Here is a 26,842-nt window from a genome sequence, read left to right as displayed (position 1 = left end):
TAACAAATTTCACGTCACATACCGGTGATAATAAACCTGATCCTGATTCTGAAAATGGACGGGTTGCACTTGAATCTGAGGGAGACCAATATTCTTGCAGGTTTACTAGAGCTGTTGGGAGTGATTTAAAATAACATGGCAAGCAGATGGGAACCAGTATGATAGAGTTGAGGATAAGCCAGCAAGTTTACAAGTAGATGATGGATGTAATAGGAATGTAAGGAAGGACAAGCCAATGACTGGGTATAAATGTTGAAAAGCAAAGAGTTGTGCTACAGATGCAAAATTCAAAAAAGGCAAAGAATGCAGGATTGAAGGTGTAATTAAATGCATGTAGCATTCGGAATAAGGTTGATGACTCATGGCACAATTAGAGATTGTGTTGGTATGACGTTGTGAGCAGCACTGAGTCGTGGCTGAAAAAAGGCCATAGTTGGGAGCTTAACATCAAAGGATATACTGTGTATTGGAAGGGCAGGCAGGAAGGCGTAAGTGGTGTTGAGGCTCTGTTGGTAAGAGATGGAATTGCATCTTTAGAAAGAGTTGACAGAGAGTCAGAAAATGTTGAAATTCTGTGGGTGGAGTTAAGAAACAGCAAGGGTAATAAAAACCATTATGGGAATCATATACTGGCCTCCAAATAGTAGCCAAGATATGGGGTTGAGATTGTGAAGGGAGATGGAAACAGAACGTAACAAGGGTAATGATTTGGAAAATCAGGTTGCTGTCGGATTGTAAGAGAGGGAACATTTTGAATGCCTATGAAATGACCTTTTAGAACGGCTTGTGCTTGCTCCTACTTGGGGAAAGGATATCTTAGGTTGGCTGCAGGTTCCCATAGATTTTGCTTAGTTTTGAGAGATTTTACAGTGATTTTTGTTCCTTTTTTAAATTTAGGATTTCCAAAATCTGTGTTTTTTATTTGTACTAAATAATCTTATGATTGTGGTCAAAAAATGGAAATTCTGGCAAACCCTCTTTCACAAAAAGTGGAATTTTCAACCATGTGCACTGAAGTAAGCAGATTCATTTGAAAGGAAGTTGGAAAATAAGATGGTACATTGGCATAGAGACTTGCTGCTTCTTAGCTCCAGCAGTCCAAGTTCAAGCCTGACCTCTGACCTTGCCCGTGTGATGTCTACAATTTCTCAGAATCAGGATTTAATATCATCAACATTTGTTGCAAATTTTATTGTTTTGCACAGCAGCGCATTGCAATACATAACATAAAAATATAAATTACAATAAGTATATAGACAGTTAAATTAAATGGGTAATCCGAGAGAAAAATAGGAGATAGTGTTTAAGGATTCATTGCCCATTCAGATATCAAATGGTGTTAGGAAAAGAATCTGTTCCTTGTGTGTTGAGTGTGTGTCTTCAGGCTCCTGTACCTATCTTCTCCTCAATGGCAGCAATGAGACAAGGGCACGTCCTGGGTGATGGGTCTCCTTAATGGTGAATGCTGCTTTTTCAAGGCATCGCCTTTCAATGATGTCCTGGATGCTGGGGAGGCAACTGTCCTTGAGTTTACAATTTTCTGCTGTTTCTTTCAGTTCTGTGCAGTGGCCCCTCCATACCAGATGGTGATGCAACTAGTTAGAATGCTCTCCATGGTACATTTAGAGAAATTTGCTGGTGTCTTTAGTGATATACTGATTCTGTCCACTGTAAGTTAGACTCTTGTGTTCATGAATGGCAGAATCTGGGGAAATTTGATGGAATATATAGGGAGAATTAAAAAAGAAGAGATCATGAAGGATCAGTGTAAATGGGTACTTGATTATCAGCATGGACTTGATGGGTTAAACAGCAGCTTCTGTGCTACTTGACGCTGTGATGCTAATCACATATTATTATTAGATGTAGCAAGACACTGGTTCCTTAAGGTTGTCACAGCCAGGTGGGGTAGTGGGATCAGCTCCCAAATGTATACATCTCAAATAGCCTCTGAAAACCAAGACCAACTTCTGTCCTTCACATGTGGCTTAGCTACCAAGCCTAGTGGAACCATTTTCGCTCACAGAAGGGTCAAAGCCAGGTTACTGGTGCCTTAAAACAATTCATTTCAGGCAGATGAGGCTTGTCAGCCATGGTTGGCAGCTCATGTAGAAGGAAAACTCTGATCTCAAACCTGTCAGTCACTGAAGGTGAATGAGCAAGTGCAGCAGGCAGTGAAGAAGGCTAATGGAATGTTGGCCTTTATTACAAAGGGAATTGAGTACAAGAGCAAGGAAATCCTTTTGCATTTGTACAGTGCCCTGGTGAGACCACACCTGGAGTATTGTGTACAGTCTCCAGGGTTAAGGAAGGACATCCTGGCTGTAGAGGAAGTGTGGTGTAGATTCACGAGGTTAATTCCTGGGATGTCCGGACTGTCTTACGCAGAGAGGTTAGAGAGACTGGGCTTGTACACGCTGGAATTAAGGAGATTGAGAGGGGGTCTGATTGCAACATATAAGATTATTAAGGGATTGGACAAGATAGAGGCAGGAAATATGTTCCAAGTGCTGGGAGAGTCCAGTACCAGAGGGCATGGTTTGAGAATAAGGGGTAGGTCATTTAGGACAGAGTTAAGGAAAAACTTCTCCCAGAGAGTTGTGGGGGTGTGGAATGCACTGCCTTGGAAGGCAGTGGAGGCCAATTCTCTGGATGCTTTCAAGAAGGAGCTAGATAGGTATCTTATGGATAGGGGAATCAAGGGATATGGGGACAAGGCAGGAACCGGGTATTGATAGTAGATGATCAGACATGATCTCAGAATGGCGGTGCAGGTTCGAAGGGCCAAATGGTCTACTTCTGCTCCTATTGTCTATTGTCTTCACTGCCTTGAGGATATACTCATTCATGGGGAAGGTCTCAGGAGGAAAAATCTGGAGCTGGAGGCCATAAGGCAGAGTCCTATGTTGAGGCACTTACCAGCAACTTATGTGACACTGCTGCTGCCAAACTTTATAGGTATTGCCATTCCTTTGCAGAGAGAAGGAACCTGCTGCTTGGACAACATCTTGCTCTCCATCTCATATTACCCCGGCTTACGTACAGGTAGATAGGATGCAACATCCGTGGTTGACCCTAACCTACAGCAGCATCAGTAAGACAGTGTAAAGCTTTTGTTTTGACTGCCATCCAGATAGATTGTGCCATAAAGAACATAATTATATTGAGGTAATGAAAAGAAAACAGCATAATATAGTGTTGCAGTTGCAGAGAAAGTGTAGGTAGATAAATAAGGTCCATGTAAGGTCCATGATGAGGTGGATTGAGAGTTCGAGAGTTCATCATTCAGCCAATGAGAGGTCTGTTCAAAATCCTGACAAAAGTGGAATAGAAACTGTCCTTCAGTCTGGTGGTATGTGCTCTCAAGATTTTTTTTATCTTCTGCTTGATAGGAGAGGGAGAAAAGAGACTAAGCAGTGTGACAGGAGTTCTTGCCCAAGGCAGTTGGACGCCTAGAAGCAATCGATTGAGGACAGGCCAGTTTATCATTGTGGGACTATAAGTGGTGGAATGTGTTTAGATGAACAGACATATTGTAGAGACCTCGGGCTAAATGGACATTATTGTGCTGTGGACTATGTAATATAAAATTCTTGAGAACCATTATGAGACAATGAATGGGGGTCAGGTAAATTTGGATACTTAGTATTGTTTCAAAATATGCACATTTAGTACCCCTATTGAATCAACACCTGCAGTCCTGTCATAGCAATACTCAATTGGTCCGTATGAAGAGGGCCAAAATTATAGGCTCAATTCATCCTGGGTTGTCATGGTATGGGCTCAGTGACAGCAAAACACTTGGCACCCCTCTAACATTCCTGATCTAGTAAAGCTCCATCTTTAGCGTACTTGCTTGAAAAGTAACAAGAGATATTTAATAGGCATCTGTTAGTCGCGTGAGACCACGGATTTGCACCTTGGGAGATTTCCAGGGCGCAGGCCTGAGCAGGGTTGTATGGGAGACCGTCAGTTGACAAGCTGCAAGCCTTCCCCTCTCCACTCCACCGATGTTGTCCAAGGGAAGGGCACTAGGACCCAAGCAGCTTGGCACCGGTGGTGTCGCAGAGCAATGTGTTGTTACGTGCTCAAGGACACAACACACTGCCTCAGCTGAGGCTCGAACCAGTGACCTTCAAATCACTAGACTGATGCCTTATCCACGAGGCCACATACCAACACTAAGGAGATACCTAATAGACATTCAAAAGAAAATCAGAAAATAGTTGGTCATTGGTAATTACTATTGTCGCATTCTCCAAGGTACAGTGAAAAACTCAATTTTGCAAGTCATCCATACAGATCATTTCAAAGCAGAAGAACGTCAAGGTAGCAAGAGGAAATGTACTAGAAAAATGCAGAATTTAGTGACAATTACCAAGAAGGTGCAGTGCCAGCAGACAATAAAGTTAATGACAAACAAGAGATGCTGGAAATCCAAAGCAACACACACAAAATACTGGAGGAACTCAGCAGGCCAGGCAGCATCTATAGAAAGGAGTAAACAGTCGACATTTTGGACCACGAGACTTCATCAAAACTGGAAAAAAAATGAGAAGTTGATAGATAAAAATGATAAAGGCCTGGGTAAATGGAAATCTGATAGGAGAGGGTAGAAAACAAAAGGGAAGGGTGAGGACCAGGTAAGGAGATAAGGTGAGAGAGGGAAATGGGAATGGGAAAGGTGAAGGGGTGGGGGGGCAATTACTGGAGGTTCAAGAAATTGATGTTCATGCCATCAGGTTGGAGGTTTCCCAGATGGAATATAAGGGAGGGCCAGAATACAACACCTTATATTCCATCTGTGTAGCTGCTCTCCTGATGGCATGAACATTGATTTCTTAAACTTCTGGTAAATGCTCCCCTTCACCATTCTCATTCCAATTTCCCTCTCTCATCTCATCTCCCAACACACCATCACCTCCCTCCGGTGCTCCACCCATTTCCTTTCTTCCATGGTCTTCTACCCTCTCCTATCAGAATGACCCTTCTCCAACCTTTATCTCTTAAACATATCAACTTCCCAGCTCTTTACTTCACTCCTTCCCCTCTCTCAGTTTCACTTTGCACCTGTTGTTCAGTCGTTTAGTCGATTCTGACTCTTCATGACCTCATAAAGCATAGTGTCCACAGGGTTTTCATGGCAAGCTACATAAGCAGATTGCCGGGCCTTTCTTCCACGCAGATACTGCTGGATCGTGGATGAAGGACCTATGGATTCTGATGTAATGGGAAGGTAGTTTACTTAATTTTAATTATTTCAGATTAGTTCAGTGTCTAATTGTTTATAAGGTTTTAAAAATGTTCTATTTATTTAATATCCTTATATTTTTATTCCTTCCGACTATGAACTTCAACTTAAACAAAGCTATAATAATCAAAGACCTTCCAACTCTGAGACATTCTCTTTTTCTTTCTCCTTCCCATTGGTTGGGATCAGGCTGGGTTTGAATTCAGGGCCATCTGCCTTGAAGTCCAGAGCTGATGCCATGTCACCACCAACCGGGTCATGTATCACCTACCACCCTGTAATTCTTCCTCCCCTCCCACACCCTTCTCTTCTTTTCCAGTCCTGATGAAGGGTCTTGGCCTGAAACCTTGACTGTTTACTCTTTTCCATAGTTGAGGCCTGGCCTGCTGAGTTCCTCCAGCATTGTGTGTGTGTTGCAAAGTTAATGACATTAGGCTGAGAGGTCACAAACCTGTTGTTTTGTACAAAATGTCCATTCAGAAATCTTATAACAACAGGATAGAAGGTACACACTTTCAAGATTTCTCACCTTATTTCCTAACCTTCCTCTGGTGCTCCACTCTTTCCTTTCTTCCACGGTCTTCTACCCTCTCCTGACCAATGGGAAGGAGAAAGAAAAGAGAATGTCAGGGGTGGGAAGGTCTTTGATTATTCAAACTTTGTTTAAGTTGATGATCATAATCAGAAGGAATAAAAATATAAGGATATTAAATAAATAAAACATATTTAAAACCCTATACACAATTAGACACACTGAACGAATCTGAAATAATTAAATAATTAATATTAAGTAATCTACTTACCTGTTACCTTGGAATCCACAGGTCCTTCATCCATGATTGGAATCAATAGAGTCAAGCATCTAGTCCAATCTGACCCTATGTCCAGTTTAGAATGAGAGGTGATTCCTGACCATAGACCTAGGGACTCAGGCAAGTCTGGGTTCAACAAATAGTTTCCATTAGCACACCTGAGGCAAATTTAATTCTGCCCCGAACATTCATGTTTGACATCCACGGACTCTGCCTACTCTTCTTGCTATCTCAGATAATCACCCAACATTAACAAAGACCCCTTCCACCTTGGAAATTCTTTCTTCACCGCCGCCCCCAATAATGCAACGATACCTAAGCCTAAAGCCACCTAACACCAAGCCGAAGGACAGCTTCTATCCCACCTTTACAAGATTATTGTACAGAATTCTTGTAAGATGGAATTTTGACCTCACAATCTACTTCATTATTGTCTTGCACTTTCTCTGTAACTGGAGCTGTAACACTATATTATGCAGTCTATTAATCAAGTGTCAGAGATGATGAAGAGTTAAAATAAAACGTGTTAAATGATGTAATTATTTTAGGCATCACTTCAAGTTAGTCCAGCCTACCCACAATTATATTTAAGAAACTTTTTGTTTAATTGCTGCTCTCTTGGAAGAGGATCAGTTGTTTCCACTGCAGTTTTGTAGCTCTGAGATAGCAGGTGAGATCAGTATAGAAACAGTAAGTTCTTCCACTGATGGGGCAGAATGGTGCTTGATATGTTGGGTGAGTGATATGTTTGTGAAATGCTGTGATCCTCGAGGTTTTTAATACCATCCCAAAATGCTTCTTCTCCACTTCAGGCAATCATGAGCCAGGGATTCCCAAAAGTAATGTGGATGTATAATTTTCTCAAAGATCCTGTGAATACATCATCAAAAGGGTTTGGGCCTAAATCTTCAACCTTTATTCTTCTCCATAGATGTTGCCTGACCTACTGAGTTTCTCCAGCATTGTGTGTGTGTGTTGCTCTGGATTTCCAGCATCTGCATAATATTGTGTGTTTATTAAAATCTTTCCTCTTTCTTGCCTGGTATTTTTCCCATGACAATATAGAGTGATCAGTCTAGAGGACACATACATTTATTTCTGTCTCTCCATTGACATAATTCTGATTCCTTAGGCAAATACTTTCTCATGTTTCTATTTTAAGATTTGGTGTTTTTGCATTTACTTGTATACATCAGTAATGCAGAGGAAAAGTGGTTGTAGCAAAAGCAAGCATAGATAACCAATGAGGCAGTTTATTAATTCATCTAACTTATTATAATTGTAATAATTACAAGAGTTGCTAGTAGTGCACAGGTTATAAGGGCAAATCTCAAATTCATTCACTTACAGTTCCACTCATACAGATCACTATACAGCTGGAGGTGCTTCAATAATAGGCACTTAATCACTATTTATAACCCATTTTGGTTGAAGAGTGTTTGACAACCCAAGGGGTGCAATTAGCATTTTCCAAAATGCCTCAAGATTACAAATTCCGATTGAATTTTGGAATAGTTACACCAGGGACTAATTTGGGAGTCAGTAAACCTAAAAAAAAGCAAGAGTAAAATGTGTCAATCTTCCTAGCCCTAACATTTCCCTCCTCCTAACATTTCCTTCCTAACATTACCTTGCTTACCTTTAAAAAGGTACAGGGCAAGAGCACAAAGCCCTGCCTGAATTAATTATCTATAAACCACACCTTGTGCTGTTGAATGATTTCATGTTTTGAATAAAACATGAGGCCTTAAAGCACATGGTGAATATTAAAACCAGATAATAATAATGCAAAACTGCATTTACCCAAGTGTTAGTTCCTTTCTGCAGTACAGACAGCGTTTAAATGGAAAAATTAATGACAAGGAAATAGTTATAGGAGTAATAACTGATTTTTTTTACAATTTTTCCATTCATAATTAAAAATGTCAGGTTAATGACATATGCTACTGTTAATTTTATATTTTAATGTAATCTCATTTTCAGAAGATCACTGCAATATTTATCTTCCATAAAGAAACTGTTATCTATTTAAAATTGTCTGTGTACAGTCATTTAAGACATCAGCTGAATCATAGAATGAATTGTTTTAATTAAAATCGTCTGTCCTTTGTTAACTATATGGCCTGAACATTATAAATTGGAGGTGTGTTGGCTCCCCGGCAGAGTTCGGCTTTGAAATGATTGGGGAGTATTTGCATATTTTTCCTCATAATTTTTGCAATAAGCAAACTGTTCGTTTAAACAGGAAAAGAAAGCATTTTCCCTCATTCCATTTATATAGTAAGTTTTCCGAACACTCTACACAGGAGTGCAATAAGATAAAAAATGATATGGAATGGAAGGGATTGCTCACATTTCATTGATTGAGGTTCAGAGAAGGGATCGGAAGGGATAGAGTTGAGATTGAACCAGAGCAAAAAGGAGACACGTGATTCCTTCAGATCTATTTATCAGAGTAAGCACATGGGAACCTTGGAATTTGGTAGATTTTTAGCTGGTACATGTCGCAAGATTGTCCAAAGATACAGGAAGTCCTTGATAGATATCATGGTGTGATTTTTTAAAAGCCAATGGGAACATTCTGTTACACAGACACAACACTGGAGGACATCAGCAAGTCAGGCAGCATCTACGTAAATGAATAAACACTCGACATTTTGGGTCAAGATCCTTCATCAGGACTGGAAAGGAAAAGGGAAGACCACATAATGAAATGGAGGAAATCTAGCTAGTAGGTGACAGGTGAAGCCAGCTGGGTAGGAAGGGAAAAAGTTAGAAGAATAAATATGATAGGAGAGGTGAGTGGACCATAGGGAAAAAAGGAAGAAGGAGGGGAACCAGTGGGAGGTAATAGGCAGGTGAAGTGAAAAGCTAAAAGGGCAGAGTGGATAAGGCCAGAATAGAAGAGGGATGGGTAAGGGGAAATGAAGAAAGGACAAAAGAAATACCGGAAAAACAAATTGACATTAATCCCACCAGTCTGGAGACTGCTTAGATGGAATATGAGGTGTTGCCTTCTACCCTAAGAGTTGCCTCATTTTGGCAGAAGAGGAGACAATAACACCAACTTGACAGAAAGGGAATGGGGATCGGAGGTAAAATGGTTTGCCACCGGGAAATTCTACCCCTAGCGAAGGCAGTGAAGGTGCCTAACAAAGCGCCCCCTCCCAATTTATGTCCGGCATTGTATATCTTGCATAAGGAACATCGTGTTTCTTGCCTGACCAGAGGTGAAATGGAGAGTAAGCTGAGGCAGTTTGGGCACACTCTTGTGTCAACATAAAGCTCTTCCTGCAACCTGGACTGACCTCCAGTGTTCTCTGTATGGTGTTTGTCGTGGAAATACAGGTCTCTCGGTCTTCTGGTGTGTGTGTGTGTGTGTGAGAGAGAGAGACCGAGAGTGCAGAGAAAATTGCTGCAGTCTTGTTAACACATCCAAGGGAGGAGATTGCTGACACTCTGGTGATGATCTGGCCAGGACGGGAAAGGTTACAGAGGATTGGAGTGTTGTGGATGTTGTTCCCTTATTCAAGAAAGGGAGTAGAGATAGCCCAGGAAGTTATAGACCAGTGAGTCTTACTTCGGTGGTTGTTAAGTTGGTGGAGAAGATCCTGAGAGGCAGGTTTTATGAACATTTGGAGAGGCATAATATGATTAGGAATAGTCAGCATGGTTTTGTCAAGGCCGGTTGTGGCTTACGAGACTGATTGAATTTTTGAGGATGTGACTAAACACATTGGTGAAGGTAGAGCAGTAGATGTAGTGTATATGGATTTCAGCAAGGCATTTGTTAAGCTACCCCATGCAAGGCTTATTGAGAAAGTAAGGAGGCATGGGATCCAAGGGGACATTGCTTTGTGGATCCAGAACTGACTTGCCCACAGAAGGCAAAGAGTGGTTGTAGATGGGTCAGATTCTGCATGGAGGCTGGTGACCAGAGGTTTGCCTCAGGGATCTGTTCTGGGACTCCTACTCTTTCTCAGTTTTATAAATGACCTGGATGAGGTAGTTGAGGGATGGGTTAGTAAGTTTGCTGATGACACCAAGGTTGGAGGTGTTGTGGATAGTGTGGAGGGCTGTCAGAGGTTACAGCAGGACATTGATAGGATGCAAAACTGGGCTGAGAAGTGGCAGATGGAGTTCAACCCAGATAAGTGTGAGGTGGTTCATTTTGATAGGTTAAATATGATGGCAGAATATAGTATTAATGGTAAGACTCTTGGCAATGGAGGATTAGAGGGTTCTTGGGGTCTGAGTCCATAGGACACTCAAAGCTGCTGCACAAGTTGACTGTGTGGTTAAGAAGGCATATGGTGCATTGGTTTTCATCAATTGTGGGATTGAGCTTGGGAGCCGAGAGGTAATGTTGCAGCTATATAGGACCCTGGTCAGACCCCACTTGGAGTACTGTCCTCAGTTCTGGTCGTCTCACTACTGGAAGGATGTGGAAGCCATAGAAAGGGTGCAGAGGAGATTTACAAGGATGTTGTCTGGATTGGGGAGCATGCCTTGTGAGAATAGGTTGAGTGAACTTGGTCTTTTCTCCTTGGAACGATGGAGGATGACAGGTGACCTGATAAGACGATGAGAGGCATTGATCATGTAGATATTCAGAGCCTTTTTCCCAAGGCTGAAATGGCTAGCACGAGACGGCACAGTTTTAAGGTGCTCAGAAGCCGGTACAGAGGAGATGTCAGGGGTAAGTTTTATACGCAGAAGCGTGGTGATTGCGTGGAATGGGCTGCCGGCAATGATGGTGAAGGCAAATGCGATAGGGTCTTTTAAGAGACTCCTAGATAGGTACATGGAGCTTAGAAAAACAGTGCTAGTGGTAACCCTAGTTAATTTCTAAGGTAGGGACATTTTCGGAACAGCTCTGTGAGCCAAAGGGCCTGTATTGTACTGTAGGGTTTCAATGTTTTTAAAATATGAGATTAGTATAAGGTTAGTGTAAATTGTTGCTTGACGGTTGTCAGTCACAGAGTTAGAACCTGTTTCAGTATTGAATCACACAGTGGCTGTCGTTGCTGCAAACTGTTCAGTGATGCCATCAATTTAGAATGTAGTGAGAACATGCTCTACATCTTGTTGTGTATATTACTAAATTTGCCCTTTTATGTTTAATTCAGTATGTTATTTCACACACCAACTTATTCCTTTCCCTTTCTGTTCCATTTGTCCAGCCAGTGCTAACATTAACTTCCATCCAATATCCTGCCTCTCTCACATTGTCACGGATAATAAGCACATCCAGTACCATTTATCTCACTCTGGGGCATCCTACTGCTCTCCTGAAGAGCTAGAGAGAATCGTAGAATTGAAGTAAACCATTCAACTCATCAAGTCTATGCTCACTCCTTGTGAAAAATGGGATCAGAAATAGGCAGATTTTCTCAATGGTGCCGTCATGCCTATTTCATCAAAAACACAAGGGTTTCTGCAGATGATACTGGAAATCCAAGTAGCACACACAAAATACTGGAGGAGCTCAGCGGGTCAGGCAGTGTCTATGGAAAGGAATAAACAATCAAAATTTGAACTGAGACCCTTCATCAGTTAATGTCCTAGTCTGAAACATTGACAGTTTTTCTCCGTTCCCACTCCGATATGTTTTCTCTTACTCCATTGATGAGACCACTGTCACGGTGGATGAACAACATTTCTTTCTAGGCAGCCTCCAACCTGATGGCATGAACTTCGATTTCCCCTTCCTTCGCTGCCTATCAACTCCACTGGTGCCTCTCTGTCTTCCCTTTCTCCCATGTCCACTCTCGTCTCCTATCAGATTATTTCTTCTCCAGCCCTTTTCCTTCCCACCGAGCAGGCTTCACCTATCATCTTCTAGCTTGTCCTCCTTCCCCTGCCCCCACCTTTTTTAAACTGGAGTCTTCTCCCTTCTTTTCCAGTCCTGATGAAGGGTTTCAACATGAAATGGTGACTGTTTATTCTTTCCCATAGACTTTGCCTGACCTGCTGAGTTCCTCGAGCATTTTGCATGAATTTCTTCTGCAAGTTTAACTTCAGAGGTTGCATACAAATACAACATTTTATTCTGCAGCACCACTTTATGACATTGGATTTCTGCATCCCTGCTGCTGACAATGAACTTGACTCTGACATAAGTGATGAGTTATGTAAACTAAGATGACCATACATAATTCTTCTGCTATTATTAAATGTCACATAACCAGATAACGCTTGAATGCATTGCTAATAGTAGGCTGCTCATGATTAATAGTAGAAGTTGTTCTTAGTATAAAGTGCTTACAACAGTATTAGCAATTACTGAATTTACTTGAACGACGTATCATTTTAGGTCATGGGTTGGGGTTCTTCAGGCCACTGTAAAACTGAGGTTTAAAAAGGTGGCTGTAGATTTTCAAACAGATTATTCCCAACAATGAGAAAGATTTCATTTGCAAATAGAGCAGATGTAAAGGAAGTTTAATGCAGTCATATTTATCTGGAAACTTAGTCCCTTATTGCAGAATCAAATGTACTGTTTAGTTGCATTACCTCCAAAGTTCATTCCATTGAATTCAAATTGTTAACAACTTCAGCAGTGGTTAAGCCAGGAGGCACATCTAAAGATTAAATACTGTATTAGCTTTATTTGTCACATGTATATTGAAATATATGGTAAAATGTGTCGCTTGCATCAAATCAAATCATCGTGGATTGGGCGCTGGGATTATGTGCAGAAGTGTTGCCACACTGACTGACCCTAATTGTACATATTTGAAATGTAGGAGGAAGACAGACCACCCAAAGTAACCTTCCTGTTCCATTTACATTGACCATGAGACATAGCAGCAGAACTAGGCCATTTGGCCTATTGAGTCTGCTGTGCCATTCAATCAGAACTAATCCTTTTTCCATTCCCCAGCCTTCTCCCCATGTGGGGAGAATATGCATTTATATTTCATCAGACTTATTGTAGAATTCCACAGTATGAGAGAAGTGTATTAAGCCAACGTACATGTTCCAAGCTGTCAGCAGGGTGGGACCTGGTGACTGATGGTGAATTATTGACTGCAGCCATGAAATCTCCATGTTCACTTATGTAGGCATTGGTGTCTCAAAGTTGCTATCATTTACTCAGGGTAATGATCATAACTACTGACAATTTCCCTGTCAGGTCCATGTTCTCAGTTCCTCCCATTGCCTATTCCATTGCCCTATAATCTACAATCTAGTTTTTAAATAAGTGTTTAGTCTTTCTTAAAAAGGAAAATTTGTTAATGCAATTTGATATCTCTTATCTTCTACTCACTTTGACCACATAGTACAAATATGTACTTTGCCTTTATTGCTTTAATTGTATTTTACTTATAAAAATTGTTCATAATTTATGTTTAATATATGCCTTCCTTTGTGCCTATGATGATGCTTTGAATTTAAGTTAAATTAATTTTATTTAAGGTCTGTTCTTTTCATCTTGGGCATCTCCTGCAGAGACGGGATATCCAATGCTGAGGATCCCTCTTGTGCTGGCCTCCCTACTGTGTACTCCCTGCTCAGGGAGTGTAGTCCGCCACATGCAGAGATATCCGTGGGGGTTCTGTGGACGTGAATGGCACATGTTGTCTCCCAGCTGCCATGGTCAAGGATGTCTCAAATTGCATCCACATGCTTTTGGAGAAGGAGTGAGAGCAGCCAGATGTCTTGATATGTATCAGTACCAATGATATAAGAAGGAAAAGCAATGAGGTCCTAAAGAGAGAATTTAGAGAGTTAGGCAGAAAACTGAGAAGCAGGACTACCAGCGTAGTAATTTCTAGATTGCTACCTGTGCTGCGTGGCAGTGAGGGTAGAAACAGGATGATCTGGCAGATGAATGCGTGGCTGAGAAGCTGGTGGAGGGGGAACGTCTTCAGGTTCTGTGATCATTGGGATCTCTTCTGGAGGAAGTATGAAGGAACCTGAACCCAAGGGATACCAATACTCCTGAGGATAGTGTTTTAGAGCTGTTGAGGAGGGCTTAAACTAATTTGGCGAGGGGGTGGGAACAGAAGTAAAGGAACTCAGCTTAGGACAGATGGTTAAAAAGCAAAATTATCATGTGGTCAGACTGTCAGGAAGGGCAGGGAGATGATAGGACAAAATTGCAGCCCCCAGGGTGAGTATCAGTGCATAAAGGATGCAGAATCGAAAAGGGTAGCAAATACAGTACTCAAAGTGTTACATCTCAATGCATGGATTGAGAAATAAGGTGGTTGATCTTGTTGCACTATTACAGATTGTCAGTATGATGTTGTGGCCATCACTGAATCGTGGCTGAAGGATGGTTATAGTTGGGAGCTGAATATCCAAGGTTACATGTTGTATCAGAGAGATAGGAAGGTAGACAAAGGAGGTGACATTTCTCAGCTGGTAAAGAATGGCATCAAATCAGTAGAAAGATATGACATAGGATTAAAAGATGTTGAATCCTTGTGGGTTGAGTTCAGAAGCTGCACAGGTAACAGGACCCTGATGGTAGCTATATACAGGCCTCCCAACAGTAGATGGGATGTGGACCACAGATTACTATGGGAAATAGAAAAGGCATATCAAAATGGCAATATTATGATAGTCATGGGAAATTTCAACTTGCAGGTTGATTGGAAAAGTTAGGTTAGTAATGGATCTCAAGAGTGTGAGTTTGTTGAATGCCTATGAGATAGCTTTTTAGAGCAGTTTGTTGTGGAGCCTATTAAGGGGATCACCTATACTGGATTGGGTATTATGTAAAAGAACCCTGAGGAAGCAGTGATCACAATATGATCAAGTTCAACTTGAAATTTGACAGGACGAAAGAAAACTCTGATGTAGCAGCATTTCAATGGAGAAAAGGAAACTACAGTGGTATGAGAGAAGAGTTGGCCAAAGTAAATTGGAAGCAGATGCTGGCAGGGATGATAGCAGAGCAGAGATAGCAGAGGCTTGAGTTTCTGGAAAAAATGAAGAAGGTGCAGGATATATGTATTCCAAAAATGAAGAAATACTCAAATGGAAAACTAGTACAACCATGGTTGATAAGGAAAGCTAAAGCTAGAGTTAAAGCAAAAGAGAGGGCATACAACAAATCAAACATTAATAGGAAGATAGAGGATTGGGAAGCTTTAAAAAACCTACAGAGAGCAACAAAAGGAATCATTAGGAGGGAAAATATGAAAGCAAGCTAGCAAACAATATCAAAGTAGATAGTAAAAGTTTCAGATAGGATAGATTTCAAATAGGATAAATAAAGGAAATGCAATGGATGTTGTATATTTGAACTTTCTGAAGGCCTTTTACAAGGAGCCACACATGAAGCTGCTTACCAAGTTAAGAGCCCACAGTATTACAGTAAAGTTACTTGTATGGTTAGACCATTTGCTGATTCATCTCAGGCAGCGAGTAGGAATGAAAGAATCCTTTTTTTTATTGGCTGCCAGCGAGTAGTGGCGTTCCGCAGGGGTTGGTGTTGGGGCCGCTTCTTTTTAAGCTGTATATCAATGACTTTTATGATGGAATAGATGGCTTAGTTGCCAAGTTTGCAGATGATACGCACATTAGTGGAGGGGCAGGTAGTGTTGAGGAAACAGGTAGGCTGCAGAGGGAGTTAGACCGATCTGGAGAATGGGCAAGAAAGTGGAAATTAAAATACAATGTTGTAAAATGCATGGTCATGCATTTTGGTAGTAGAAATAAATGTGGAGACTATTTTCTAAAGGGGGAGAAAATCCAAAAATCTGAGATGCAAAGGGACTTGGGAGTTCTTGTGCAAAACACTCTAAAGGTTAACTTTCAGGTAGAGTCAGTGGTGAGGAAGATAAATGCAACGTTAGCATTCGTTTCAAGAGGTCTAGAATACAAGAGTAGGGGTGTGATGCTGAGGCTGCACCTAGAGTATTGTGAACATTTTAGCGCTTCTCATCTAAGTGTAACACTTACCCAACAGGCTGGTATATGTCTAGGGGAAAAGGAGATCCAGCCATATACCAATCCCACCTCCCGTACACGCAGGTGCTGTGAGAATTGAGCTTATGCCTCGCGCCCGCCCACAGTATCAAACCCGCAACAAATACCGTTATGAAATACACTTTAAAGAGTTTACTAAAATGAAAAAAGTATTAGGCAATACAATATATATGCAAGGGAAACAAACAAAACAAAAAGGCGCCAACTTATCAAAGTTCAGTCAGTTTAGTGCACATCGTTGGAGCTCAAACATCGAACCATTCGATCCCTCGTCGCTTGCCTCCGACCTCCACGTCTTCGCACCTAGGACCACGCCCGGTGGTCTTCCGAGCAGTGCAGCGCAAGTCCACCTTCCTCGACGTCTTCCTCCCGCTCTCTCCCAAAAGCCCGTGAAAAACCCCTTCCCCAAGTTCCCAGCCTCACAAGACAAAATAATATTCCCCATTGGCTAACAAATGAATACAATTACCATATCAACAAGTATAAAGCAAAACAACTGCGAGAGAAACACTTATCAAAGAAGCATTCCTACTCTTAACAAACCAAAAAACCCATTTTGAGTAACATACACAGGACATTGTACATAAGAAAAGATGTGCTGGCAATGGAGAGGGTTCAGAGGTGGTTCACATGGATGATTCCTTGAATGAAAGGGTTATCATATGAGAGATGTTTGATTACCCTGGGTCTGTACTCACTGGAATTTAGAAGGGTGAGGGGTGATCTCATTGAAACTTCTCAAATGTTGAAAGGACTAGACAGAGTAGATGTGGAAAGGATGTTTCCCATGGTGGGAGAGTCTAGGACAAGAGGGCACAGCCTCAGGATAGAGGGGTGTTCTTTTAAAACAGAGATGTGGAAAAATTTCTTTAGCCAAAGGGCAGTGAATTTGTGGAAATTGTTACCACAGGCAGCTATGGAGGCCAGGTTGTTAGGTGTATTTAGAGCAGAGCTTGGTAGATTCTTGATTGGACACAGCATCAATGTTATGGAGAGAAAGCTGGGCAGTGGGGCTGAGGAGGGGAAATAAGGATCAGCCATGATTGATTGGTGGAGAAGACTCAATGGGCCAAATGACCTAATTCTTCTCCTGTGTCTTATGGTCTTCTGCAGAATGGCTGCATCCCAACAGAAATCCTTTACGATGAAAGGGAGGTAGTGATGACGTTTCGGGCCAAAACCCTTCATCAGGAGGGTGAAGGGTTTCGGCCCGAAACGTCGTCACTACCTCCTCTCATAGATGCTGTCTGGCCTGCTGAGTTCTGCCGGCATTTTGTGTTTTTATCCTTTACGATCAGCTAGCTTCAGAAAGAGAACCATTGGCCAACCCCAGCAGAGCTACAAGAATGCTGACAAGAGGGGCAAGAGGTACTGGATATCAACACTGAGTGCTAGGAGGAACTTGCAGCTGACCATGCCAGGTGGAGAATCACCCTGAAACAACACATTAAGTCAGGTGAGGAAATACTCTTGAAAATGGCAGAAGACAAATAGGCCTACAAAAGGAACACTGCATCTCCAGCAGAGCTGAGATCACTTGTAGCTGCAACCTTTGCAACAGACCCTATCATTCTCGCATTGGTCTTGTCAGCCTTAGGTGGCACTGCATCATAGCTACATCCATGGTCAAACTCAACCATGTTTACTTCATAAACAGGAGTAAGTCTGCAGATGCCGGAAATCCAAAGCAATACACACAAAATACTGGTGGAACTTGGCAGGTCAGGCATCATCTATGGAGAAGAATAAACAGTCGACATAGGAATAGGAATAGGTTGAGTGCACTCGGCCTTTTCTCTTTGGAGCGTTAGAGGATGAGACATGAACTGATAGAGGTGTATAAGATGATGAGAGGCATTGATCATGTGGATAGTCAGAGGCTTTTTCCCAGGGCTGAAATAGTTGCCACAGGAGGACACAGATTTAAGGTGCTGGAGAAGAGGAGAAGTCAGGTGTAAGTTTTTTACTTAGAAAGTGGTAAGTGCGTGGAATGGGCTGCTGGCAACAGTGGTGGAGGCAGATATGATAGGGTCTTTTAAGAGACTTGGTTAGGTACATGAAGCTTACAAAAATAGAGGGCTATAGGTAAGCCTATTAATTTCTAAGCTAGGGACATGTTCGGCACAACTTTGTGGGCCAAAAGGCCTGTATTGTGCTGTAGGTTTTCTATGTTTCTAAGTCAAAATCCTGTCCTGAAGAAGGGTCTCAGCCCGAAACATCAATAGAACCCATTAACATCAGTGGATAAGCTTCATGTAAACAGGGTGAAATTATTGAAATAGATCCGGAGGCCTAATTCTGTGTGGACTTCAGACTGCCTGTTAGAACTCAAAATTGACTATAAAAACTATCCAGTTTCTGCTCTACCCTATAGAATATTACATCAAAAAATGGGTGCTACTTTCCAATATAAATGAACACCCACCTATCACAAAAGGTTAACTTTCTGAAATATGCAACTAGTGTATTTGTTGCAAAGGACATTGAATGCATCTGGCTGCTGCAATGCAAATCAAACTAATTGCCCTTCAATATACAGTCCACCAATGGGATTTCAGGACATTTTAAGACACAACACCCTATTTATGAACAGTCCAGTGGTTTTAATTGACATTTGGCAAAAAGGATGTATTCTACAAAATGTTTCACAAGTGATTTAATGGCAATTTGTCTGCATGACCTACAAGTACAAAGTGGTGAGCAATCTTTCTTCAGGTCACTGCAATTGCAGACACAACATTCTGATTTCCAGTAGTTCAGGCAAGGACAGAGGTAATTCATTCATTTTAATGTTCTATGTATTCAATATACAACAACTGCAAAGGTTTATTTCTGAGTGCATGAAATGTATGAACAATAATTTTGCAAATGTAAAGCTGCTTTTTGCTATTAAGAATGTGAATGTGTGCCATTATCCTTTGTACCTAGCAATACAGGACCACATCTGGAGTATATCATACAGTTTTTAATGTGCCCTAACTTAAAGTACCATATTGGTAAACATTTATTATTTATTTAGAAATATAGTGTGGAATATGCCCCTCCCATCTACCAAGCAGCACTGTCCAGGAACCCACCTATTTAGTCGTAGCCTAATTACAGAACAATTTACAATAAACAATTAACTTACTAACCCATACATCTTTGGACTGTGGGAGGAAACTGAAACACCCAGAGGAAATCCACATGCTCGTGGGAAGGATGTACAAACTTGCATTGGTCTCCCTGTGACCGTGGAGCATCATAAGTCAAAGGACCTGTTCCCATGCTGTACTGTTTTATATTCCTCCAGAAGCTTACGTTTTCTTCCACTTCTCAGGGATACACAGATTAAACGCCATGGTAAATTGCTGGTGAGTAAAATGATCTGATGAGCATGTAGAGAATAAAATGAGCTTTGAGTTGGTGTAGGTAGATGCTTGCCTGTTAGCATAGATTAGTGGGCCAAAGGTATATTTCTACTTATTTTTATTCTATCACACACACACACACACTCTTTCTTCACCTCCCGTGTAATGATTATCAGGCTGTTTTCTGCAATAAAGGTGATTATAAAAAATTGTGTTATATGGAAAGGAAATCATGCAGTATGATGAAATCAATTAACATCACACTTGAATGAGTAATGCATATCATCTGAACACCACTTTGGAATAATCTGCTTCTTTTCACAAGTTCAACTAAAAAAGCTAAATTGAAACTAGTTTCTTTATTTATGCACTGAGGTACACCTGTACCCCCCAAAAAAATACCCTAGCTAAAATTTCAGATTTTCTCATTGGATTTCTCATAGCAGTTTGGATGATTCACAACTAGTTTTGAAATCTTTTGAAGATAATTCAGTTTTGGTTGTCTATTGTCTTTCTGTATGTCAGATATTGTAAAAGGATGTGGGCTGCACAGATTTTCAACTGCCTATGCCTAGTTGAGAAGGTGTTGGTAAGCTGCTTTCACTGTAGTCCTGGAGATGTAAATATACCCACAAATTTGTTGGGGAAAAAGTTCCAGGATTTTAACTTGGGGACATCCAAGTTCAGGGTAGTATGTGGATTTGAGGGAACCTTCCAGGTGGTGGTGTTCCCATTCTTTTTGTGCATTTGTCACTCAAGCTGGTGGAGGCTATTAATTTATAAGGTACTGTCTAAGGAGTCTTAGTGAGATGCTGCAGTGCATTGTGTAGATGGTATTTCTACAATTGTGCACTGATGGATGAATGAGTAAATAGCCATGGATGGCCTGCTATGTCCCATATGGGTTTGAGCTTCTTGAGTATCTTTAAGGCTACACTCATCCAGCCAAGTACAGATACTCCATCGTACTTTTGATTTGAGCCTTTGTAAATTGGGGAGTCGGGAGATGAGCTATTTGCCACACAGCTCCTACTGTCTGACCTGTTCTTGTCACTCCGTTGTGTATATTGCTACCCCAGTTCACTTATTTTGCATCAGTGACCAGCGCAGCTTGAGATGTGCTGGGGTCAGCCTGCAAGCATCTCCATGCCGCTGGCACCAACATAGCATGACCATAATTTACTAGCCCTAACTTGTACGGATTTGGAATGTGGGAGGAAACTGGAGCACCTGGAGGAAACTCGTGCAGTCACGGTGAATACATACCAACACATTACAGACAGCAATGGGAAATGAACCATAATCTTACAGCTGGTGCTGTAAAGTGTGACGCTAACCACTATGCCACCCCAAGAGAGGGCAGGTACTAGAATTTGGAGCAACAAGCAACTTGCTGTGGTATCTCAGTAGGTCATGTAGCATCTGTGAAGAGAAAGGAAGTACTGATGTTTCTGGTATAAACCCTACTTCTAGGTCTAATCAGACCTCTGACAATTAAGCAACCATGTCCAGACTAAGGACCTCTGCCATGGACGGTCCCAAGCCTTGATGCTGAGCATCAAGAATGCCAACAGAAGCTCCAAAGAGGAGCTTTGGAGAGGAAGAGATCTTCCTCTGGGAGAGGAAGGATCTTCACGTCAAAGGCATGTGAAGTCATATGGTGGAAGTGGAAGCCACTGGGCCGATCAACCATTGGCCTCTGGTAAGCTGCTGTCAGTGGCCTATAGCACAGCAGGGTGATGGACTTAAGAAGAAGATCCAAAGTGAGGGAGTGGGAATGCTGCACTGTCTGCTCTCAGCTAATGTTTTAATCTGAAGTCTTGCCTGTTTTCTCCACAATGGGCACAATATCCATGTCGCAGAAATAAATAAATAAAACCAACTGACTGGGGCTTACCCGTCATTACATTTGATGTGTATTTCTTGAGTAGAAAATGCCTCTGAATATCTTGAGAGTTCTGAATAATGTTTTATAAGATTTCCTACCTTCCTACATCTTAGAATTGGTTTCCTGGCTGCCATGTTACTTAATAGCTGCTTCAGTGTCAAAGGTCAATGTCAATTATTGCCACTGTTGCCTGGCTGTGATGTTAATGTACACATGGAGTAGTTCCGATGGTAGCAGCAGTGTTGGAAGATATAATAAAACCTTGCTTCCGGTTGTGCATCTTGTGAACAAGGAGAGCAAGAGTCATAGAATAATACAGCACAGAGACAAGCCCTTCAGCCCAACTCCTCCATACTGACCAAAATGCCCATTGAAGCTAATCTCATTTATATTTATTTATAGCACACTTTATGTGCAGACAATGTAGTGCAAAGTCCTTTACAATGGGATAAAAGTACAAACATGGAAATAAAATAAAAAAATAAACATTCAAATAAAAGATGTTAGTTAAAAGCAAGGTTAAATAAATAGGTTTGAGCTGGTGTTTGAAAGTGTCAATTGAGTCTACAACCCTTATAGTTTGAGGTATTGAACTCCACATGCTAGGAGCATAGTTCAGAAAAGCTGACTGACCAATTATCTTTTAAGTAAGATTGTTTAAATTTAAGGGACTGGCCAAAGAAGACCTGAGAACTCTAGCAGGTTTATAAAACAAAAGATTTTGTGATGTACTCTGTTTCCAGACCATTGTGAGCTCTAAAAACAAGGAAGATAACTTTTAAATCCATTCTAAAAGATACAGGAAGCCACTGAAGAGTAGGTATCATTCTGGGAGTGATGTGTTCCCTCATCCTGGTTTTGGAAAACAACTAGCAGCAGTATCCTGAATGAGTTGAGGTTTGTCTATGGATTGCTTGGAAGGCCAGTAAAAAGTACACTACAGTAATCTTTGTCTATTTGATATAAAGGTGTGAATTAGTTTTTTTTTTCAGCTTCATGAAATGACAGTGTCTAAGTGTAGAAATAATAAATAAATAATAAACACACTTGATTCTTAAGTGTAGAAATGCTGCTCTGGTCACTATATGTGGGATTTAAAATTCAAGTCTGAATCAAGGAGAAGACCCAGTCTTGTTACTTCTGATTTTATAAGGGGAGCTATGTTCCTGAGTTTACCTGTAAGTTTATCTCTTTTAACTTTGGGACCATCAAAAGTATTTTTGTTTCAGGAAATTATTGCTCATCCATTTTGATTATTGCTGCCAGACCAGAAGTCAGAGAAGATAGGATGTTACTGTCATCAGACTCAACTGAGATATACAATTGTGTGTCATCTTCATAACTAGAAATCAAGTTTATGCTCTCCAGTAATGCATCCTAAGAGTAGAAGGTATAAGGAGACCAAGACAATTTCCTGAGCAGTACCAAAACATACATTGTCTCTTTTAGGAAATTGGTGTCCATGATTGACAGAAAAGATGTATGAAGGAAACTTATTAAGGGCACTACCAGAGGGGCCAACCCTGGTCTCAAGCATATCTAGGCAAATGTTGTGGTCAATTCTGTCAAAGCCAGCTTTAGATCTAGAAAAATTAGAACTGGCATCAATACTGAGCTGAAGGCTGTTGACAATTTTGGTAAATTATGGCTTGTTCTAAAACATAGATGCCCAACCTTTTTTATGCTATGGTCCCCTGCCATTGACCAAAGGTTGGGAAACCCTGTTCTAAAACCTGACTGAAACTGGACAGTTGACATTTTGGGTCAAGATCCTTCCTCTGGGGAAATGGCTACTATAAAATGCTGCAGCAAGAGCTGGCAGGTGATGGGCAGATCCAGGTGAGGAGTGGTGATGGGCAGATGGAGGGGAGAGTGAGAATAATGAGAGGTTGGTATGGGATGGGTGGATTCAGCTGAGGAGAATCAATAGGAGGGAAGAGATGAAACAACACTATGGATAGTAAAAGTTTTTTCAAGTATGTAAAGACAAAAGTGAGCAATACCTTGATCACAATTGTAAGGTAAGACATAAAGCAGTCAGTTGAGATCAGCAAGCTTACACACTACAGTGTGACAATGATGAGGTAATGTGTCTTTTGTGCAGTTGATCAAAAGATAAGTATTGGTCAGGTCACTGGGGAAAACTCTGCCTCTCTGCTTTGAAATATTGCCAAAGGATTAATCACATCCGTCTGTCAGAGGGGAAAGAACCGTGGTTTTCACTCTTATTCAGAAAGCACTTCTGATAAAACATTTCTTCAGTGTGGCAATGGAGAGATGATTGCAACTGTACAGGATACAATTAAAGCCAAGAGTACTGCACACAGGTTTCATCATCTTGTTTAAAAAAAAAACACATTCACATTGGAAGCAGTCTAAAAGAGATTCAAGATTAATTTATTATCAAAGAACATACAAATTATACAACCTTGTGATTTGTTGCTCACAGGTAGCCACAAAGCCAGAAGCCCAAAATAATCCAACTAAAGGGGGAAAAAAATAAAAATAAGACCAACGTTTGAGTGCAAGAGAAAAAAAACGAACTGTGCAAACAATTGAAGCAAACAACAGGATTCTGAATCAAAATTGAGCCCTCAGATCCGAAGCCTGGAGCAGCCCAAAGCCTTGCTTATTAGTTCATCGTACTGGGGGGTATGGAGTACAGCAGCTGGAGAAGTATACACAGCTTCAGCACCATGGAGATGACCATCGCAGAGAAAGACTGAAATCGGCTGTTATTCTGACTAACTCACTGTCCTTTCAATCTACCCTGGCCAGCGTTTAAATTGACCCAGTGAGGAACAGCAAAAGCCTCCAGAGCCTTGGAGAGAAGAGAATGAGTGAAAACAGCTCTCTCCTCCAATCTGGGCTGGCGTTTAAATTGTCTGAACAGCATACCACGCCTCTCACTAGGACCCAGACACCACTGCTGCAAAAAGGCAACATGCCTGGACCACTCTGCCCAGTGACTTGCTCCAAGCCTAGATTTCAGTGTCCAGCCTGAAGCTGCTCTCAGGCTCTTCAGATCAGCTTGGAGACCAGAGCATTCTAACCTCTCAGCTGGGCCAGTTCAACAAGCATCAGAACTTCTCCTTTCAGCATTCAGAGTGATCCAACCTCACTCCAGGGCCATCTGTATGGGCATCAGAACTCCAATGAAGGTAGGTAATACTGAGGAAGCAATGTGATTGCAGCAGGTTATAGACAAATTGGAAGAATGGGTAAAAATGTGGCAGAGGGAATAGTGCTGCAAAATGTATGAATGCATTTTACTAAAGGGAGCAGTAGTGCAGACTATTGAGGTACTCCTCTGTTTTTCTGGATGTTTGCAAAGAAAAAGAATTTCATGATGTATGTTGTATATATTTCATTGATACTAAATGTACCTATTGAAATTAACCTATTATCTAAATGGGGGGGGGGAAATTCACACATTAGGTGAAAAGGGACTTAGGAGTCATTGTGCAAGATTATGGTGAGGAGGCAGGTGAATGGGGTTGGGTGGGATCCAGGATAAGCCACGACAAAATGGCAGAGTAGACTCGATGGGATGAGGGGCCTAATTCTGCACCCATGCCTTATGGACATTTCACCATATGTTTTGAAGTACACATGATAAAGGCATGAATCTTAAGTGACTACTGAGACTTACCAGGCTGTGTTGCAGCCAGTCAATATGCTCTCCACTACACATCTATTAAGGTTTGTCAAAGTTTTAAATGACATGCCGAATCTCTGCAAACTCTTAAGGAAGTAGAGGCACTGCAGTACTCTCTTCATAATTGTTCTTGCATGCTGGGCCCAGGACAGGCCTTAGAAAATAACACTAAGGAACTTAAAGTTGCTGATTCTCTCCATCTCTGATCCTCCATTGAGGACAGGCACATGGAACTCTGGTTTCCTCCTTCTGAAGTCAATAATCATCTCCCTGGTCTTGCTGACATTGAGTGAAAGGTTGTTGTGGCACTGCTCAGACAGATTTTCAATCTCCCTCCTATATGTTGATTTGTCACTACCTTTTGATTCAGCCAATGACAGTGATGTCATCAGCAAACTTGAATATGGCATCAGAGCTGTAATTAGCTGCACAGTCATAAGTGTAAAGCAAATAGAGCAGGGTGGAACCACACAGCACTTGCCTGTGAACATGGAGATCATGGAGGAGATGTTGTTGCCAATCCAAAATGACTGGGATCTGCAAGTGTGGAGATCAAGGAAGTATTGAGGTTGAAGTCTTGGAGCTTACTTGAGGAGATGATAGTATTGAATGCTGTGCTGTAGTAGATAAAGAGCATTCTGCTTCCGCTCAACATGTGATAGCCTTTTCAACTTTACTGGCTAGGAGAGCTATCTTGCTATACTGGAAAGAATCTGATCTGCCTACTGTCTTTTATTGGCTCTCCTCCATTATGTCATGTCTAAGCTTGGAGAAATTTAGAAGCCGGACATTTGACACATCTTTTAATTTTGAACAAGTCTGGTGACCCTTTATTCAATATTTTCACATAATTTAATGTTTTATTTATTTACTTATTTTTCTTTATTCTCTTTAGGGAAAATCCTTATCCATGAAGGTTCGGAGATGACTGGAACGATTTTTTCCCTTTTTCTCTTTTTTCGAATTTTATCCTCAAATGGACTGCCAATCATTCTTTTCCTTTTTTTTGTTTTAGTTTAGTTAGTGGGGTTTTATCCAATAAAATTTTCAATCTTCTTTTATGATTGTTATGAGGATTTGTAGTTTTTTCGACTATATTGTATATATAACAGTGTAACATTTTACCTATCTGATTTTGACAATATATTCTTTCTGTTTTTTATTGCTGTTTATATGTCTTTTGTGTTATCTGTTTGCTAAACTTCTCTGATTTGTATATTCTTTATTGGAAAATCAATAAAAAGATTGAAAATGAAAGAGCATTCTGATGCATGCATCTTTGTTGTCCAAATGTTACAGGGTTGATTGACAAACCGGTGAGGTGGCATCTGATGATGACCTGTTGCTCCGGTAGGCAAATTGGAGTGGACCTACTCTAAGTCACTTCTCATGCAAGAGATGATATAGTTAATCGCCAAACCACCCAAAATACATCATAAATGAGCAACAAGACACATAAAATGCTGGTGGAACACAGCAGGCTCGGCAGCATCTATAGGAAGAAGCAATGTTGACGTTTTGGGCCGAGACCCTTCATCAGGACTGCTCAGCCCAAAACGTCGACAGCGCTTCACCCTATAGATGCTGCCTGGCCTGCTGTGTTCCACCAGCATTTTGCGTGTGTTGTTGTTTGAATTTCCAGCATCTGCAGATTTCCTTGTGTTTGCTCAGTTATAAGCAATAGCCTTTGAGGCAGATTAACTTGTTTTTCTTGGGTGTCAGTATAATTGAAGCCTGCTTGAAGCAAGTGCATACCAAAGACTGTTGAAGAGAGAGGTTAAAGATCTCGGTGAACATTCCTGCCAACTGATCAGCACAGGTCTTTTGTGCTTGCCCAGGTACCCCATATAGATGCTTTTCATGCGTTCACCCTCCTGAAGACTGCTGATGTGTTTTAACAAATTAAAGTAACACTAAAAGAAGTTCCAACATTAAGAC

General features: G+C 41.2%; 1 long non-coding RNA gene across 1 annotated transcript in view; it reads left to right on the top strand.

Moving 5' to 3' along the window:
* The window catches only part of LOC132393724 (uncharacterized), a 52,533-nt gene extending 26,600 nt beyond the window's left edge, over nt 1-25,933 (top strand). The window contains exons 2-3 of the long non-coding RNA XR_009512055.1: nt 23,696-24,407; nt 25,800-25,933. This is a non-coding gene — a long non-coding RNA (uncharacterized LOC132393724). The remainder of the gene's footprint in view (nt 1-23,695; nt 24,408-25,799) is intronic.
* The last annotated feature ends 909 nt before the right edge of the window (nt 25,934-26,842 follow it).

Source organism: Hypanus sabinus, chromosome 5 (genome assembly GCF_030144855.1).
Source record: "Hypanus sabinus isolate sHypSab1 chromosome 5, sHypSab1.hap1, whole genome shotgun sequence".
NCBI classification, from domain to species: domain Eukaryota; kingdom Metazoa; phylum Chordata; class Chondrichthyes; order Myliobatiformes; family Dasyatidae; genus Hypanus; species Hypanus sabinus.
This window is presented reverse-complemented; position numbering and strand designations above follow the sequence as displayed.